This window comes from Montipora capricornis, chromosome 6 (assembly GCF_036669925.1).
Source record: "Montipora capricornis isolate CH-2021 chromosome 6, ASM3666992v2, whole genome shotgun sequence".
NCBI classification, from domain to species: domain Eukaryota; kingdom Metazoa; phylum Cnidaria; class Anthozoa; order Scleractinia; family Acroporidae; genus Montipora; species Montipora capricornis.
In genome coordinates, this window is record NC_090888.1 from 28725391 (window position 1) to 28730390 (window position 5000).

The following is a 5000-nucleotide window of genomic DNA, read 5'->3' on the forward strand; positions in this document are numbered from 1 at the left end:
AAGTTTGTATTGGAGGTCACTGTGTAAATAAAAGCCTACTCCGCCACCAGTTTTGGATTTGCGATGATTTGAGATAAAACTATATTCGGTGATATTAACCAGCTCTACAGGGCAATCTGTCAGCCACGTTTCTGAAATAACGATCACAGAGAATGATTTTTTGAAACTTCCAAGCATTAAATTCAATTGGTCAAGATTTTTAGCAAACTACGGGCATTTACGTGCATAACGGAAAAATTTATTTTGTTGCTAAGGCATAGTTAATAGAGGGTAATGGTTTGGAAGCTCGGTAAACATCAAAGGAGCAAACAAAGATGCCGAGATTTAGGTTTGAAAGTCCACGACCGTGCACAATCTTTTGTTTTGCGCGCATACACTATGCACGAATTACGTAACCAACACGTTTCTATTGGTTAGTTCCTCAGTACGGAGTAAACAACTATTGTATTTTGTGCACGGTCAAGGCCAAAAAGGAGAACAAAAACCTACAACAAAGAAATTTGTCGGATTTCATAACCATTCCCCTCTATTAATCATGGCTAAGGGGAGCTACTCGACTATTTATATCATCCTCGGTCAAATACCTACTTGAGGGCAGACCAGACAAATAATTAGAATCAGGATTTAAATAACTGGAAAGTGAGTTAGATAACTCAGGTTGTTCTAAAGGATTAAATAATAGTGTTTCAAGACGGTCGCTATTAAAGTTTAAAGGGCCATGGGATATCTCATAGAGTGCTAGATTAAAGGAACTATCATCTAAGTGATTAAATGGAAAGAAAAATTCCAAATGCGATTCGTCAGCCATCAGAGTAACGGCTAAGTTCAGCTGGAATAGTGTACATGTATTGAATTACTTAGGAACTTGTAAAAGGTACTTAGCTCATAGGTAAACCCTCCTGATTTGCAAAGTTCACAAGATCGTTGTGGCACTTGATTTGGATCGGGCGAGAATCATCCGTTCGTCGAAGATAAATGACAAAGTTCTTGGCCCTGCAGAACTTGAAGCCATCTCTTTTCTGAAATTTCTTTGAATCCGCCAAGAAGTTGTTGAAGCAGGGGAGTAAGGTGATCAAATAATCTGACGTTTTCCAAAGAACGACTGGACGGTAGTCCGATCGAAGTGGCCGACACTTTACAAGCTTCTTTTCGTGAATTCATTACTTGCTCTTTCACAATTCTTCTTGTGAATTTACAGACAATTGGTCGAGGACCAGAAGTGGCAGTTCTTGTAAGAAAACGGTGGGCGATATCAATGTCTTGATTTGAAATTTCGTTTCCAGCAGCTTTGAAGAGATTGATACACAGGGAGACAGTTTTAGAGGCCGATTCTTGCATTTCGCTCTCGAGAAGGCCAATAATTTTAATGTTTTACTGGAACTATACCTCAGCAGTTGTTCGACTGAATCTCCGATCTGTTCGACTCGGGATGACAGCAAATTTAGGCGTGACCAGAGTTGTTTAAGGCTATTCGCAGATTCTGCTCGTAACTCGTCGTATGATTTCCCATAAAATTCCAGGGGGCTTAGGGTCGCAGCGTCCGTAATCAAACGAGTAGGTTGTTCGCCGCCATTGTTGGAAGCTTGTGGATCTTGTCATTTGATAGACTGCTGCAGCTCTTCCAAATTTTGCTTAATTAAGGGCGGCGATTTCATCCTTGAGACTGTCATTTTCCCTTTTTAAAGAGGCTACTGACACATTAGGTATAGTTAAATAGTGTCTTTAAAGTTTATGTAAAGAAGTAAGGCGGAGCACTCAAAGATGCGTCCGCACTCCACCAGCACAACACCATGTGATATGTGAGTATACAGGTTCAGTGATACTTCAAGGGAGAAAAAGGACTAAATTATATAAAAGAAAACTGTATCGCAAAATTACCTGTAACTAGGCTAAAAAAAACAGTTTATTTTTCCTAAGATGGAAAGAAAAAATAATTTCACAAAAAGTAGTCAAATCAAGCTAAAGCTCCTAACCTTGAATTGGTATCAGAACAATGTGAACCAGAATCCGATGATAGCCTTTATTCAGGTGCTCCGCTCACAACCAGTACGAGTGTTGTTCTGTTGTTAACGTTCGTAATGAAGCTTACACGCATTTAACGATTACTTTCTGTGATTGAGGCACACTGCCCGTGGCCAAATAACTGCAAAACATCAATAAACAAGCTGTTGTAATTCACAACTCAGGTGAAGGGAGACATTCAGAAGCACTACTATTGGGATTATTGTAAAGCCTATTTTGGCAAAGGCACCTCTGCTATCTGTAACATTTGTTGTCCAAGTATTTCCAAAGTTAATGGATTCTTCATTGAAGTGCCTATTGGAAAGCAGCTACAAGAGTTTTTCACTGGTAAGCTTCATTGGTGTTTTATTATTCTACTTTATAAAATAATGAAAGCAATGCATGTGCTGCGATTGGTCAGATTTTTTGTAGTGCGTTTACCATAATGTGACCCTGCGAGCAGAGCCTCCTTTTGTCTTTTTCTTGACTGAGGAAGAGAAAAGGAGGCTCTGCCTGAATCTCATCAACTCTTTGAAGCCACCGCAGCCCAAACTTCTGGATCAGTCAATCTTACTTTTTTTCGTCAAACCCGTTTTTATGGTTCAAGCATCCGTTTAGTGATAAAACCGATGGTTATAATTGAGCCAGCTGTACCGTGAAAAACCAAGATGGCGGAGAGATGTGGCATCATAATAACATCACAATAATAATAATAATAATAATAACTTTATTTAAACTGTTAAAAATGTATCAGTGTGTTAAAAACAAACTGGTATTAATAGATGAGGAGATAAATATAATATATCTGAACTACATAAAAATGATAATAAGGGTAAAATACAGTCATATCACATACAATCAAAATCAACTATTTAAATATTATTTTAACAGATAAAAAAGCATAGCAATGGAAAAAACAATATTTAATTTACCCTGCATCTATGACTTAATTTGTCCGATTTTAGCAAAAAACTGTATCTGTATATAAGGCTGCTTTGAATGGTGAAAAGGTTGTAATTGATCTTATCGAGTTTGGTAAATCGTTCCAATCCTTCGCTGCAGCATATTGAAAAGTTTTTTGTCCAACTGTTGTATTTGCTTTTGGTAAATATAGCGTACTGTTGTCTCTGAGATCTCTCCAGTGCAGACTTGATCGCCGAGGTACAGTAGATAGCCTTTTGGTTGGTTTGGACAGTTATAGTCGTTGATGACGGCTACGCAGTTATTCAAGTCAAGCATCGGAGGGATGTAAACTTAAAGCTGAGTGTTAATGTTTAATTTGCTTAGAGCTACTTTTTTCTCTGTATTAGAATTTTTGGAATATCTATAGAAGCTCTGATAAGGTTACATGATGCCTGGAGAACCTGCGACTAGAACAGAAATGAAAGGACAGCGAAAGAGAACGACAACGACAAAACAGAATACCAGTAATAGCCCATACTTAGTGGAAGAAGTCACTCCACAAATTCTTTCCTTCGAGACTAAACCATTTGTTATTTTCAAAAAGTCGTTTTAATCGGTTTTTCCTTTGTTCAGGAATAAAAATCGAATTTTTATTGTCAACTGCAATTAAATGACAATTATCTGTACTCTTTTGGACATGAAAAAGTTGATTTGTTTGTTTTTTGTTTTTTAAAACTCATGCGGTTCAAGAAAAAGGCCTCTAGGGTTAGTCAAAATAAAAGGTTTCGAATTGTCCACATTTTGATGTTTCCGGTTGCTGCTTTAATAATTAAATCATTTTCTTTGCTTTCTTCTATAGAAAATTTCATTTCCAAACTGGTGAATTCCAAAGTAAATTTCACTCGAAAAACCGATGTCGTACTCATGGCTTCGTGATTTATGCGATATACGTTTTTAGCGTAAAATGTACCGTGGAATTCACTAGTTAGGCAATGAATGTTTCTATAGAAGAAAGCAAAAAAAAAATGATTTTTTTATTAAAGCAGCAACCGGAAACATCAAAACGCCGACAATTCGAAACCTTTTATTTTCACTAACCCTACAGGCAGTAAGAATAAATAACCAGGGAGCTCCGCTTTTAGGCTTGGCTAAATCTATATATTATAGTGTATTTTTCCAAAGGAGAGGGGGAGTGGTGGTGAGTTTTTCATCACGAAATACGTCACAAAGCGTCCCCTAGTACTCTTACCTTCTTTACTACTAGTATATCAGTGCGTTCGACTTTCTTAATAAGTTAGGAAATACATAAGACATACACTGTAAAGCTCGTTAGTTTAATTTTCCGACGGAATAATGTGTTCTACTGTGTTTTTGACATTTGTCTTGTCGCTGTTTTTGAATTGTAGTTAAATGTAGTTAACTACATGTAACTAAATGTAGTTAAATGCAGTTAAATGTAGAGATAAAATAATATCAATTCGGTCAGATTGAGTGTAAAATGTAGACTGAGGACTAGACCTGGGCCAGGGCCGAGGCCCATTTTTGTACCTAGTGTAGCATAGCTCTCAAAGTGTGGCATACTTGTAAAAATGTTATGTACTTGTTAAATAGTTGTGAGAATGTAATTAACGTATGCTAATGTCGAGATGATATTTAAATCGAGATGTGCACAGAATATCTCACTTGTGTGTAGTTTATATGTCGTAGGTTGTCTTGGAATTTTGCGGACATTAAATTTCCTTGTTTGGGATACAAACATCATTCTAGTCTGCATTTTAGACCCAATCTGCAGTCTGCAGTCTACATTCTGCAGTCTGCATTTTATACTGACCGAGTATCAATTTGATGTTGACATTTGGCGGTTGTGCCCAAGTTATTCTGTTTCTATTAACTGCAACTAATTATCTAAGAAGTAGACTCCATCTTGTGCGTCTGTTCGGTTACAGATTAAAGACGACGTCAAAAAGTGGTAAGAGCAAAAAAAGTGGCCCACGAAAGTGAAATGACGCATTAAGCCGATGTTAGGGAATTGAACATTTTATTTCTGTAATAGTAACAACCATCAAAATGCGTCTTTGAAACAAGGTGCTTGGGAC